The sequence below is a fragment of the Pocillopora verrucosa genome, chromosome 4, assembly GCF_036669915.1.
Source record: "Pocillopora verrucosa isolate sample1 chromosome 4, ASM3666991v2, whole genome shotgun sequence".
Classification (NCBI taxonomy): domain Eukaryota; kingdom Metazoa; phylum Cnidaria; class Anthozoa; order Scleractinia; family Pocilloporidae; genus Pocillopora; species Pocillopora verrucosa.
Genome location: NC_089315.1, coordinates 20,852,335 through 20,868,286, shown reverse-complemented (window position 1 = coordinate 20,868,286; position 15,952 = coordinate 20,852,335). Strand labels below are relative to the sequence as shown.

General features: G+C 38.6%; 1 pseudogene; it reads left to right on the top strand.

Annotated features, from left to right (window-relative positions):
* The first annotated feature begins 4,877 nt into the window (after positions 1-4,877).
* On the top strand, positions 4,878-5,423 carry LOC136280372 (uncharacterized; annotated as a pseudogene).
* The last annotated feature ends 10,529 nt before the right edge of the window (positions 5,424-15,952 follow it).

Sequence of the window (15,952 nt, the reverse complement as noted above, 5' to 3'; positions counted from 1 at the left end):
TGGCAAGAAGAGAATAACTTTTCGCGCAGGCTCCATAGACGAAACCAGCATCAACCATGTGAATAGCCTCAAATTAGAAAGGGTTTTGGTTCTCAGCATCCAAGACGTTGATCTGGTCTGAATGGAATTCTATCGCTTCATAATCGCGTTTTAACTCAGTGATGTGTTTCTCAATACGAGACTTCATTTCGACAACAGTTCCGCCAGGAGCAAGGCCGAGTACATTTACTTTCTCGAACACTTCGCCACGGTTTCTTAGTTTATTGACATCGACGCAAAGGCTTCCTTTGACCACCTTGTGGAATTTGATTGGGCCGTCATTGCTAGCTAGAAATACGACATTGTTCCTAAAGAGGACTTCTTTGACAGCAACAGACTCTTTAAGAACCTCAACTTTTTGAACTGGATTGTGCAACTGAGCTATATTCAAATTTGATCAACTCGTTTATTGTTTCAGGGTGAGAAACGGCAGGCTACTGAAGGGAGCCACGGAAATATTTATGAGATGAGGATACATTCCCACTAAGTTGCGCTTAGTAAAGTGATCCATTTTTGGGATAACTGTGTGGCTTACGAAGTCCAGCTGCTGGAGGTACTCGATAAGTTTTTATCAGCCTGATTACTCCCGCTGGATCCTGGCGGTCTTTGTTTGGTACATGATCATTTCGGGGAAGCAACTTTCGCATTGTCTTCCTTACTTCAAGACTTGCGTTGTTTCTTAAAGTTTTGAAAATTGCCAGATTGACCCTCTCGTTTTCGAGCTTCAAGTACCAATTAGCAAAGCCAGCTTTGAGACTTTCGCTGACGTGAACACTGTCTGGTAATGGTATAACCAAAGACAAAGACTGGTCTCCTGTGCCCTTTTCCAATTCTACTAGGATATCTGACATAGCCTTCTTGGGTTTCTTTTATAGGTTTTCTAACATGGTAACTAAAAAAACGTAACTTACCTAACTGTTTGCCTGAGAGCCTTTAAGGAGACCATCTTTCGTGAAAGCTGAGCCCAAAATTTTTGTTTCCGCAGAAAGCAAATCCGCCCTTCCCCTTCTCGTAAAAGATTGCCACACAACTTACTACGTCCATTATGCCGAAGTCCGATTCCTCGCTTTCGATAGTAGCTGACATCCTCTATTTTCCTCGCGCCGATTAACAAATTGGTTGGTCACCAAGAAATCAAAGGTCACTATTACAGGACAGGGCAAGGCTAAGAATGTCCAGATATCACTGAGGGGTCGCAGAGAAAACAACAGCAAAGGGCAATGGCTGTGTACATGGCACGTGCTTAGATAAGAATGTCAACCTTTGTGCAGCTCTTTTTGGCCTCCCTTTTTATTTCCCGAGTCCCGCCCCTTAAAATCGTCGATTCCTGTGTCCCGTTCATAATAACAATCCCGCATCTTGCTCCCCTCTTTCTAGATTCCCGGATCCCGGCCTTCAAATAAGCCCAATCCCGGATCCCGAAAAATATATTGGGGACCCTCAGTAGACTACTCTCGAGTCAAACCTCAAAGCATAAGGAAGCAAAACAATATTGCCTTAGGTGTCTGAACCACTTCTCAAGCAAAACAAGTTTGCACTCCATGAAGAGTATTGTTCGAGAAACGAGGCAGTCAGGAACGAGATGCCAGATAAGGATAGCATAATGAAATTCAAGAATCATAACTGCTCAATGACTTATGGTCAATGGTTTATGCTGACTTTTAGGCATTTACCAAACCAGTAAGTGATTATGAGCCAAGTAGTGATGATAGCTTCACAAAGAAATATCAAAAGCACAAACCATGCGGGTTCTGCTATCAAATCTTCCATTTCACGGCTTTATTCACAAGAGCCAGTCATCTATAGGGAAAACAGCGAGGATGAAGATGTTGCTCAGATCTTCGTTGAAATCAAGAATATTCATAGGGAATTCGATTTTGCCAAGATGTTCTTCACAGATGAAGATAGGCGCGAGTTCCATGATGCAACACACAGCTGGATCTGCAGTGATGGCTGTTAGCGGCCTGGCCAAAGGCTGATGAGGTGAGATACCACTGCCATTTCACTGGGAAGTCTCGTCGAGCAGCCCACTACAAATGCAACCTTCAATTCATCTTTCACAACTTGGCTGGTTATGATTCTCATCTATTGGTTAAGAATCTCGGCAAGACTGAAGGAAACATTAAATATATTCCAAATAATGAGGAAAATTACATCAGTTTTAGCAAAGATGTTGTTGTTGACTGCTCTAAATTATTTATTGCTTCTTCCCTCAATAGTTAAGTCGCAAACTTGAGTCATGATAAGCTTAAGGAAACCATGGGAAACTTCAAAGGTAAAATCGACTTGATCTCGCAGAAAGGTGTGTACCCATATGATTACACGAGCAGCATTGAAAAGTTCAATGCAACAGAACTGCCATCCAAAGAAGAGTTCTACCCTAAGCGGAACGACTGTGATATCTGATGAAGATTATGAGCATGCAAAGAAGGTCTGGAAAGAGTTTGACATGAAGGCGATAGGTAATTACCATGACCATTATCTCAAAACGGATGTTCGCCTACCGGCAGACGTGTTTGAAGAATTCAGAAAGGTCTGTCATGAGAATTATAAGCTCGACTCTGTTTAGTATTACACCACTCCTGGATTGGCTTGGGATTCTGCCCTGAAAGAGACGAACGATGAGCTTGAATTACTCACTGATGCTGATATGTTGTTTATGACTGAATCAAAGAGCTCTGTGAGCAAACTCGTGAATTGACATATGATTTTTTGGATTACGTTTAATGTTATCTGGTTTAGGGAATTTTGTGGTTGATTGTCATATCTAGAGTACGAGCAGTAGTTCAGTGTTCGCTAATGTAGCAGAGAAACAAAGTAACGTTGGGATAAGAAGGCATTGCAATTGAAATGATCATGCTATTTCATTTGACAAGGGTGGATGATGTCAGGTGTTTAAAACGTATATCATTTCTGTTTCTAGTTCAAAAGAAAAGGTTGGAAGTAAATGTGGGTGAAAAGTGAAATTTACTGAAAATATTAGAAAATCAAGGCAATACTTTCTTAATGAAAACATTATCGATTCCCTTTTTATCAAATGAGTCAAACGGGAACGAGTTTTGAGTGATATAACTAAGCCAAGACTGCCACCATCATTTTGGATCTCCGCTTGGGTAGATTTTAGTCACGCGCTAGGCAACGTACAATCAATAACAAGATAGAATTTCATTTCAGGCCTATTTATCAATTTTGTGGTGTATAACTTTCGCATTTTAGTACGTAATATGTATTTTGAATCTTCAAATTGTCTTGAAACTTAAAAGAAAATTGTTCTTTAAAAATTCACTGAAAATCGGTAGCTAAAATTGTTTGTTTAGGTGTTATTTGATTTTCGTGTTAACTTGTAATTTCGTTAGTCGCCGGCATCTTCTGTTGTTTCACACAAAAAAACACACGATACGAAACGTAATGATCGATTTTGTCCTCAATCTCACGCCGTAACAGAAAAGCTTTTGAATATCTGTAAACTCCGAGCGCTTCACAGTAAGTGATATTTTCAATGAATCTTTGGATTGTTTTCAAGTTCAAGGCTGGTAAATTACAATTTTATGAAAAACGAAGGTTGTTTTGTTATTTCAGTGTGAATCCTTGCATGCCTGCCGGTCGCTGGCGCCGCTTGTTGAAACTAAAACGAAAAAAAAAATTATTTTAAGATTATCATTGGCTTCTTTGTCACCCCACCATTATTCTTAGCAACAAAGGTCGCCATTTCGTTTGTTTATTGCTCGCCAAAAACTATCAAAACGAGCCATTCCCCACATCGTATCTACAACTCGCTCTTGCGCATGCGCGCAATTCACGAGTTAAATAGGAATTCTGGGAGGTGCTTTAATGATATCAAATCGCTTTGGAAGGACAAATGGTCCGTATATGGGTGAAGCTTATGATGAAACAAAGCCAACGAAATTCATCACCTATCTTGACGCGAAAAGTCTCTGTGGATGGGCAATGTGCTGGCCTCTTTCTGTTAAAAATTTCAAAAGTGGATTTCTGACTTTGACAACTGGATAAATATTCCTTGCTCGACCCTGCTTGGTATTACACCGGTCCTGGATTGGCTTGGGATGCTGTCTTGTCAAGCGTTGAGCTTAAATAACTCACCGATGCTGATATGTTGTTGATGATTGAAAAGGGAATTCTGGGAGGTGCCTCAATGATATCAAATCGCTTTGGAAGGGCAAATAATCCATATATGGGTGAAGCTTATGATGAAATAAAGCCAACGAAATTCATCACCTATCTTGATGCGAATAGTCTCTATGAATGGGCAATGTGCTGGTCTCTTCCTGTTGGAAATTTCAATTGGATTACTGACTTTGATAACTGGAGAAATATTCCTTGCATTCTTGAGGTAGATCTTGGGTACCCAAAAGAGCTTCACGACTTGCATAACGATTATCCACTTGCTCCTGAGAGATTGATCATTAATGGAGTAGAAAAATTGATTCCAAATCTGAATGATAAGGATATCTACATAGTTCATCACAATACACTGAAACAATATCTCCATCTCGGTTTGAGGATCAAAAAGATTCATAGGGATATAAGTTTCGAAGAAGAGCCTTGGCTCAAGAGCTATATCGAGCTCAATACAAACCTGCGAAAATAAGGAATGACTTCAAGAAGCATTTTTTCAAGTTAATAACAACTCTGTCTCTGGAAAAACTATGGAAAACATCAGGAATCGTGTGGATGTGAGATTAGTCAACAACCTCAAGAAAACATTGAAACTTGTAGCAAAACCAAACTTCAAGCATTGCACAATATTCAATAAATATCTCGTTGCGATCCAAGTGAAGCAAACCAAGCTGATGTTTGACAAACCGGTCTATTGTGGAATGAGCATCCCCGACTTCAGGAAGACTCTGATGTATGACTTCCACCAATAACTACATCAAGAAAAGGTACGGAAGTCGTGCAAAGCTTCTATTCTTAGACATTGACAGTTTTGCCTATGAGAAAGTGACTTTTACAAGGATATAAGCGGTGATGTATACACATGCAACTTCCCCAAGGATCACCCTTCTGACGCTCCTACGGGCCACAACAAGGAAGTCGTGGGAATGATGAAAGATGAAGCTGGTGGAAAGATCATTGAAGGGTTTGTCGGATTTAAAGCAAACCTTTACAGTTATAAGATGTTTGAGGGAAAAGAGGAGAAGAAGTCTGAAGTAAAGAAGAAGATAACTCAGGATGACTACAAGGAGCACTTATTTAGCGGAAACATTCAAATGAGGAGTATGAATGTAGTCAGTTCACATGTGCGTGAGGTCTTCACTGAGAAGACAAGCTAGTTAGCTTTGAGTGCAAATGATGATAAGAGAATAATAAAAGAAGACAAGATATCAACTTTTGCTCATGTTCACCATCAATTACATCGATAAAAATATGGATACTGATAATATTTCATTCAATGCATTAATAATCTGACCAACCAACTCAGGAAAGAGAAGATACCTGGTCAATCTCTTGAGCACCACCTTCCAAGGAAATTTTGATTACATCATTATCCTCTGTCCAACGTTCATTCACAACGAGACGTAATGATGGCTTTGCAAAAGATGATAAGGACTTATTTCTGTTATATTATTAGTTACATGTATGAGGGAACAAATACACTGATCGTTCTCGATGATCGTGCTGCTTCGAGAGATGCGGAGCAGAGGACGAATGAACTCGTGAATTTGGCATTCAACGCACAACATAACAGAATCAGTGTTTGGGTCCTCACACAACAGATGACAAGCATCGCAAAACCATTCAGAAAGAACACTACTGCATTAGTTCTCTTTTACACGCCATCTGGCAAGGATATGAAGATCATTTTTGAGGATTAGTCGGGTGAGTCGAAGAATGATAGAAAGAAAGAACTGATGGTGAAGCTCAAGAGTGAGAAGTATTCACATCTTATATTCTCACTTCCTCATCTCTTCAGTATAAACTTTGAAAGCTAGCAAATAAAATGGATATTAATGAAAAAGACGCTGTTAATGATGTTCTGAATATTCTCGTGGTTGAACCAGCAAGTGATTCAGAGCCTTTGACTAGGTTGCGTAGCGGCTATCATCGAAAGAAACTCGCTGTTCTTGTTGTAAGTGGAAAAGAGAGGGAAATGATTAGTGTATCTTTCACTCAAGATCAAATCAAGAAGCTTCCGGAACAAGATGTTGAGAAATACATAAAGAGATATGAGACTTCGTGATCTTCAAAGACTTGCAATGCAATGGTTGATACATTTCTTCAGCTGTCATGTAAAGCATCGGCTCATTTTCTCCCTGTTGATGAAGTAAAACGTCTGAAGGACTTGAATGATAACCTCATGGTAAAGAGAGAGAACTCAGAGTGATTGCCGGTGGATCAAGTCTGAAGTATGGGAGTTACGTGGCAATCACAGTTACTGCTCTTCTCACTGCCAAAAACATTGAAATATCCTTCAAGTCATCTTCGGTCAGTGATAAGGAAATAGATGGTATTTGTGAGGAAACTGTTATAATACTTGTATACTGATATAGTACATGTGTAAGTATTTGAATGAGAACTTGTGTAAATACTTACATAATTACTTGATAAGAACTTGAAATTACGTATCAACAAATAAAATGGATGGTAAAGAGGCTAAGACTGAAGAAGCACCGGCTCAGCCCTTTGGGTCAGGGGCACAATCATTGAGACTGCCTTGATATTTTATCTCAGTGATATAGAAGAAGAAATTTGTCAAAGGTTGCTTGATGAATAATTGTCGTAGTTTTCGAAAATAATGATGAAGATCTGGAGGATCTTAGCCCCAGAGGGCTGGGCTGCAGAGCGACAAGCCCTGAGGGGCCGGGCCTTGAAGAGGCAAGCAACAAAGTTGTAGATAAATAAGATGACAAGCATAGCAATAACGATTGGTAGAGCACTCATCCATCTCTGCTGGTGGAAGCTATCTTGTAAAGTTTTTGAGTGAAGACCAGATTGAAGAAGAGAAAAAGAGGCATGATATTGCCGTGGAGAAGTACCGAGTGGCCTATGAAAAGAATCAAGAAAATCGAACAAATTTCCTTGATTGGATTGCAACTGTCAGAGTCAAGGAGCAGGCAAAACAGAATTTTTGGATGCAGATTATGCTTTGAAGCTGCACAACAAGACACATAATCAAGATCTTGATCCAAGGGAACCACAACTTACTGACTGCCACAAGTCGAGTACTCCGCCAAAGCAAGGTGAATTGATCTACGTCGGAGGAATGGCTTTAGCTTTGGTTTTATTAAAACACGGCTTAATTAATTATTTCATTATTTTTTAAAACACGGCTTAATTACATTATTTTTCAGGGCTCTGGTAAATCCTTTGGATTTTTTTTATGTTGAATCTCCAAATGCATTTCATCAAGCTGATCTTCTTTTCCTTCCTCATGACAAGCTCTCCAAGGCTTTAATTCCTAAAGTCCAAACAGAATCTGCCAAAAAGGAACATCTTATACTGGAGCCCGGGCTTTCAATGACTTGCCACTGCGTCTAAAGGAAGTTGACTCTATGATGATTTTTAGAACACAGCTTAATGACATGATTTTTCAGGGTTCTGGTAAATCTTTTGGATTTTTATTAATTTATTTAGTTATATAATTCTTAGTTTTATGCATCGACATTGTGCATAGTTTTTAAACTTTTCTGATGGATTATCTGTTATAGTTATTGTTTCTTTAATTGTTAATTTTTTAGTTCCCCAGGGCACCCATTTATAACAGCTTCAGCTGACGGGTTTACCCTGGTTAAATATGTTATTATTTTTATTTAAGAAGAAGGAATGGGAACGTTCACGGAGATCAGGGAATTGTTGAGCGATTCAATAGAACTTTGGGTGAGCGTCTCTTCACTTTCCAATACAGTCAAAAAATGAATTTCAAAGAGGGAAAAAGATCAACTGAATGGGTGAAGAGGCTTCCAGAAGTTGTACTAGCTTTGAATAGCGAAGTGACCAGGTTGATTGGAAAGAAATCTTTCGACGTAAGCAAAGAGAAGAAGTTTGACACGAAGAGTTCAACCACTTATTAAAGATCAGTTTGCCTGAAGGAGAAGAGAATGGACTCTTCAAAGATTTTTAGATATACCTGTGCTGCTGGTGAGCTGGAAGGTGGTCAGAGGCGAGCCACAGGTCTAATCAGGTCTCTGAAGGTCTTCAATATCGAAAAATCACTTGTGAATAAAGGCGGGCCAGTTCTCTGCTATCTGAAGGGTGGTCCAAAGCAAGGATTCGTCAGAGAAGAGCTATTAATTGTTCCTCCTGGAACTGAGTTGCCTCCTGAAGGAATTCTTTGATTTGAAAGAAACCATTAAAAGAGGGTGATTGTCAATGGACCCAAGCCCCGAATGGGCAGGCCGTGGAGTGGTAAGCTCTTCGAGTCAGGGGCCGCTTTGCAGCCCAAAGAATCCTTCTCATTTACAAAGACACTGTTTTGTCAGAAGAACAAATCAAGGCACACCACAACTTCTTTGTGAGAAGAGATGACTTTGATATTTGAAAATCTTCACAACACCCCAGTGGCGCAACAAGAGAATCGTTCAAGAAAATCGTTAAAGAAGATAATATTCACACCCTCTTCAGAACTCACAGGTGAGACAATATTATTCACCTATGAAAAATTAAAGTTGCCTTGAAATCAAGGTTGATTTGAGAATGTGCAAAAACTGTCTTTTTGTGTCTTCAAAATGTGTCAGAATCCCCCTTTCATATCTACTAATGCAGGAGCCTTCCACATTACCTGTACAGTCATATACTATGAGATAAGTGAAAAAAAATTAACTTGTGTTAGTGGAACTATTTTAAGTACAGTACCGCCTAGTGACAAAGATAAATGATTTCCTGTAAGCATGAATGTCTGGGAGACGTTATGGTGGTAATTGACCCTATTTTTGCTAGGATGCATGAGGTTTGATGATTGTAACGTTTTTTTTTTTTGTTTTAGCTTTCAAACTTTCACCTTTGTATTAATTGTAACTGTTTACCATATCTATTTCTGTGTACCTTAAGCCCTCAAAAGTCGTGGCAGGTGAGTCTATAACCTGACTTCCTCTGTTTGGAATGTTTCGATTATATGATTTTGCTGTGTAAGTTACTACATTGTAACATGTAATATTATTTATATTTAGATTGCATTAAATACTCTTGCTCAAGCTTGCAATAGTGCATTGCATTGGTTTCTCACCAATGCTCATACCTAAACTAAACATTGATATAAGGAGTTGGTCACAAGATATTCGAAACACATCCCCTTTAATGTTCAGGGCTCATAGATGAAGAGAAAGTTTTTTGTATTTTGATGCATAAAAGGTAAATCAATTGGCGTCCACGCATTGCACAATGCCTGAATTTAAATGCCTTAGCTTTCTAGGTTAAAAAAATTAAAATAAGAGAGTTGTGCAGACCATATCCTACTTTTTATCCTCCTCTGGATATTTGCTCAAATAAAATAGTCACTATTAGTCTTATTCACTCCTAATGTCCACTTAGCTTGAGGGAAAGATGATAACCTCAATTTTTTTTTAATTAAGAAAGGAAAGCCAACGCTCTTATCACATATAGTTGTTTTGTGCATGAGCAAATAGCTATTCTAGAGCACTCTCTTAAGATTAAAACTATTGGCTGAGCCAGGGCTGTGGTTTGCTAACAATTCTCGATCATTATTTCTTGAAAAACGGTCATTTTTTCCCATTTTCAATACTAACCCGGTCAAATGAATACTTGAAGGTTATTGTTCTGGGTAGGAGGAATTGTGGGTTATGTGTGGGTTTATATATAGAAAATGGAGTTACGCTTTTGGTGGGAATATGATGACGAGAAAACAAGAATACATTAGTTGAATGAAAAGCGCTCGTTGATACCGTGGGGATTAAGAGTGCCGATTTTGAAGATAAATTTTTGTTTTTTGTTTTGCCTAAATATAGGAAAAGGCCGCAAACTGCCATATGCTGTTTGGAATGATTAGGGAGATTAAAGTGTCTAGCGACTGGTTTAGATGCGTCCTTGTCATTTCTTTGTACGTCGCGAAGGTGTTCTCGGAATCGGTCACCTAGTCGTCATCCTGTTTGACCAATGTAACTTTTTGCAATGAGTGCAAGTTATGCAGTAAATGACATTGGCGAAGTGCACGTAAATTGATCAATGATCTTAATGGATCTCTTGGGTCCCGACAATTTCTTTATGTTATGAGTCAAAGGGAGAGTTTTGCATCGTGAGCGAGCGCATTTAAAAGTTCCAAGTTGCTCATTGGTTTGAAATGAACCTCTGACCAAAAAGTTGCCTATGTTTTTGTCACGTTTGAATGAAATTGGTGGAGGTTGCGAAAAAATAGTACCAGTCTCTGAATTGTTTTGGAGTTACTTAAAGTTTTTAAGAATGATGGATTTAACTGCGTAGTTGTGAGGGTAAAATGTGGGAGTGAATGGAATGTGATCAGTGTTTTCCTTCTCAGCCGTTTGTAGTGCTGACTGTCGATCAACTTGTTGGGCGCGGTGGTGACCCGCTTGAACGACAGTAACAGGATAGCCACGTTTATCGAAAAACTGGCACATTGCCTCTGATTTTTCGGAAAATTCGGAGTCGTCACTACAAGACGAATTCTGAGAAACTGTGAAAATGGTATGGAATTCTTGACGTACGATGGATGCGAAGATGAATACAACAAGTAACTATATGAATCTGTAAGTTTGTAGTAAACACTACTGCATAGACCGTTGCCTTAAATTGAAATTTTGATGTCTAGAAAAGTCATAGAAATGTCGGAGGTTTCCCAGGTTTGTTTAAGAGCCGGGTGAAAGGAATTGACGGCGGTTATAAATCGAGTGAGCTCCTCTCTGGTAGAGGAGGTAGCGCCGATGTAGTCGTCTTCGAAGTTAAGTTTTCGCTTGGCTGGCCAAATTTTGTACCCTTTACGCAATTATTCCCCTTTGTTTCTTTCCTTTCGAGGTATTCTCGAAGCGAACGAACGCACCACGGATGTTGTGTCGGACTTTTTCAGGAGTTAAAGGCCTAGGAATACATTGGGTGTTGTTGCTGTAATTCCCAGAGTCCACGATGTGGATATAAACTTTTGTAAACACCTCTTGAAATCAGAATCGTGCAGTCGTATCGAGCTGCCCTATTTGTTTTGCTTGTCGACAATTTTAAAGCTAGCGCCATATTCGCGTCAAGATCTCGCGTGGTCAAAAAAACCCTATAGAGCCTCCTTAATTTCCTTCATGCCGTCCTTCATTTGTTGCGACACTTGCGACACTTATGACACCAATACCAGAGACCTGACGAGCGCAACATGATCTCGAGACCAAAATAACGATTATCGTTATTTCTAAATTGGCCCTGAAATAACGAATAGCATAATTTCGGTGCATGTTGAGACCTTCGGGCTCGAAGCTTGGGAACTAGTATTCAGGGAAAGATAAAATGGCGGCTTAGGCGGCGAGCAGAAATTTTTTTTGGGATCACTTTCTGAAGGAGCTTAGATACCAGGCTCAATTGGGTAACCAAGCCTTCTGATGATTTGTTTACAATTTTATACTCACCTCCCCCGACTGGTTAAAGTGCGATTGGATGGGGACATGGAAGGGAACATTTTTGTTACTTGCGCGAGAAAAAAGAAATGGGAAGTTATCTATTAACCCTATTTTTTTCATTTTCGCGTGAAAGAATATTACCTTATCTCGCTGCGCTCCGTTCAAATACGAATCTTCTGCCTTTGGCTAAAACACGCTTTCTTCGAGAATTCTAAACTCTACTCACGGTCAAATGGAACCGAAGGGAATTTCAAACCAAGAAAATACTTGCTTCTGAATAGTGTCTTACCTCTGCTCTCGGTGACGTTTTTCCGAAGGACTCGCTAGATTGCAGAACAATCGCAAGAAGTGCACCTCGTCGAGTACAGGTCTTGAAAATGTATTCAATGTTAAAAGAAATCCTAGCAGGCAAAAAAAATTAACCTTTCGGTGAACTACGTAACTGAACCAAGTACTTTTTTTAACGGACCACAAAATTCGTCGTAAGTGTAGTAATCCGCTTATTTATTCTTGACATTAAGCTTATTTCGACTTAATAAAGCAATTGGTATCAATCATATGAAAATACGTATTTGACAACTTGATAATCTTGTTAGAACGTCATACGAAGTTGTGCCTTTAAAGAAGCTACGTGTAAAATCTTTAAGGCCTTTTCACTCTTTATAGCGGTAAATTTATATTAACCGTGGAAGCTTTGCACGTCTTAGTCATTTGCTTGATTATTTTTTGACGCTGTTGTGTTGAGCATCCATTTGAAGTGTGCGTGTATGAGTGCTCAGGATGCAAAGAGTGAAAACGGTACGCAAACCTAATAATTTCGACCCCTCCACCCCTCCCAGCTCCACCCTCTACAAAAATGAGTAGTTTCTGGACCATATTGACTTGAAATTTTACACTTGGTAATTCCTAAATTGACTGATGCCTCACGCAAAAATTATTTTCATATCATATCTGTGCACCACTGAGGCCTTGCATTAATAAAAAGGCTATTCTGGTATGTTCCAATAATGACTCTGGGTCAGATGCATTTGCAACAAATGATGGAAAAAATGAATTATTATTATTATTAACATTATTATCATTATTATTATTGTGTTACATACTCTTAACCAAATTTGAAACTTTACCACTCCCCTCCCCCAAAGCAGCTACGTGTAAACAATATAGGGCCTTTTTTAAAGTCCTCACAGTTTAATGCCTCAAGGCTTGCTGGTTTGGCAGTCAGTGGAAAAGTAATAAAAGAAATACATTCAGTTGGATTTAAATGATTATAATTTAGATTTAAATATCAATTCCAACTGAGCAATGACTCACGATACAGAAAACAAGACATTGATTGCATTATATTAGGTGGCTTGATCCAAATGAGCCAAGAAAGCTTTTTTTAGTTTTGTTTTGTACCTAATCATAAAAAAACCCATATTCTGTAATTGTAAGTCATAAAGTGAAATTCAGTACTCCAACTATATTCAATAGACCTTACTGCAGTTTTCAACACCACCTTGATGGGTTGGTAGGCAGGCATGACCTTGCAGTATTTGTATGAGAATCCAATGTCAAATAATCTTTGTCAATTATATTAGGTGGCTTGATCCAAATGAGCCAAGAAAGCATTTTTTTTTGTTTGGTACCTAATCATAAAAAAGCCCCATATTTTGTAGTAGTAAGTCATGGAGTGAAATTCAGTGCTTTAACTATATTCAATAGACCTTTCTACAGTTTTCAACACCATCTTGATGGGTTGGTGGGCAGGCTTGACCTTGCAGTATTTGTATAAGAATTCAATGTCAAATAATTTTTGTGAAAAATTCTGTTATGATAAAAATATCAGAAATATGGCAAACGTAAGCAACAGTTGTAAACGTTACAGGAAAAGGATTCTTCTGTAAAAGAATTTTCTTCTTTCAGACTAAAATTTCCTGAAAAAAAATAACAGACAATGCATGGAAAATCTATTAAAAACAATAGGGCAAATTCAAGGACAGGTACAGCCATAGCCACTATGAAGTAAGCATCCCTACCACTCCCAAAATGCATTATCAGTTGCCTCAAATGTCCAGGCAGTCCAGGGAACAATTTAAACATTAACTCAGCTTTGTGTAATAAGATTAAATGTTGCTAAGTGCATTATTTCATGACAACGTACTTCAACATGTTAGGTATACATATAGTATATACCACAAAAGCAAATTATTTCTGGTGTTATCGCTAATTGAGATATCAGATCAAGAAAGTATAAGGTTATTAATAAAGAGTTAAATTTTAGCTGTAAGCTTTTCGAGTTATTGATTTGACAATTTACGTTGTAAAATTACAAAAGAAAACACTAAATTTAGGTTGTAAAACACTAAAATACTTACTTACTTACCTTCCAGTCTCAAAACGTTTTTCTCTTAGCTGCTTTAAAAATTTGAGCTTGAGCTTGTGTTTACTACTCGCCGAAGTTCCTTGTATTCTAATGTGACAAAAAAGGTCACGCAAGCAAGAAAAGGCTTGGGCACAAATTCAGTAGGCTTGGCTACTGAGTTGAGCCTGGTTTCTAAGCTCCTTCAGAAAGTGATCCCAAAAAAAATTTCTGCCGGCGCGAAGGAAATCTCAGTAGTTTAATATTTTAGCGTGAAAAGGCTTGGGTGTTGTGACCTGGTTCTCATTCTCAAGTAAAAAAAATCACGGTCTGCAATGGCCCTACCACCTTTTGAACAACAAGAAAACATTGAAACGGTGGTAAAAAGCAGTAAGTTTCGAGGTCTAAACGAAAGATGGGTAAGCTGAGTTTCAGTCAAATATCATGACATTTGGGATGTAATTTCGATACCGAATAAATAGTTCTACATGGTTATACACGCATAGGATTCTGTTGTGTTCACGTGAAGGCCATTTCAGCCATTCCTGCCACTTGTAAGTGGTAGGAAATAAAAGATATGCATACTTGTTTCGTATTGAAGCCCTGTGAAATCACAAATTTGATTTATTTCTTCTTTGTTTTAGGTGGTCATTATCCATTATTTTTGGAAGTCGATGCGGAAAAATTTCCGCACAGCCCCATACTTCATTATGCATGCACATCTTATTAATTATGCATTCTACCCTTTGTCTTTGAATACAATAGACAATTCCCTTGGTAATTGAATATATACATCCCTAATTATTACTTACTGCACTAATAAAAGAGGATTTTTTTTCACAGCGTTTCTTTCCGCGCTGTTTTTCCCTCTCTCTCTCTCTCCATTTTCCCCTCTTTCTCTTCCCCATTTCTCTGGCAGGCATCTTTCCTTCAAGGCCCCTCTCAGTCTATTGTTTCTTTTTTTTTAAGTTACCTGCAGGGTTCGAACTCTCAATTCTCTATCGTCTTCGTCAGACTAGCAGTCTACCCTCTATACCATTGTTCTACATGTGCTTCTTGCCGATAAAGGGTAACTTTCAAAATTATATTTCTAATACCTTATTCAAATTCCAAAAATTAACACTGAAATCATTTTCCTCACCTTTAAAACATGTTGGATTTTGCACGAAGAAATGAGACGTGTCGCCGCGGTCGCTACGTCGAAGGAAAGTTGGTCTTTGATGGCATTTGCCGTGAAACCAAGGCCTGCATCCTTGTACCGGTAGAGCGCAGGGATAAAGATACGCTCATACCCGTTATATGCGCTCAAATATTGCCGGGGATATGCGTGATGAGCGACATGTGTTAAGTTTATGATTGTCTACAGGACGAGGGCTACAATCATCTCACAGTGAACCACAGCCTAAACTTCGTAGACCCAGACACAGGCGCTCATACTCAGCGCATTGAAAATACACGATGGGGAATCAAACGAAGTATACCTCGTACAGGAATATCCAAAGATCTCTTCGGTAGCTACCTATGGTTGTGGCGTAAGCAATATGGAGAAGATCCTCTTGGAAATATAATCGAGCATATCACAGAAGTATATGATGTTCGAAAGACATCATAAAAACTGAGCTCCTCGTGCCTCTGTATGTGCTGGTGCCTGTCTACACAACCACCGCGGATGAAAATAAACATTCAATGAAGAGAGAAAAATAAGTACCTCTACTGTTAAAGAGAAAAGGAAAAACGACAACGACAATGAACAACTTTAAAGGTGAGCATCGATTTTATTTTCATCGTTTTACGAATGTTTGCTTTCAAAAACAACAATTTTGAGGCTAATATGAGGCGGAATTTAAGCTGTTTTGATTTATAGATTTCATAAAGCATAGTAATTTTTTATTTGACTGTTACATATTTTAAATCAGCGCTCGATTAAGCGCAATTTTTAATTAAAAAACGGCGATTTTTTAAAGGTTTGAGTAAAGACTTAAAAAAAAATTCAACTTCTTGAAAACAAAGCGAATAGTCCCAAAGGTAGTCTATTGTTTGC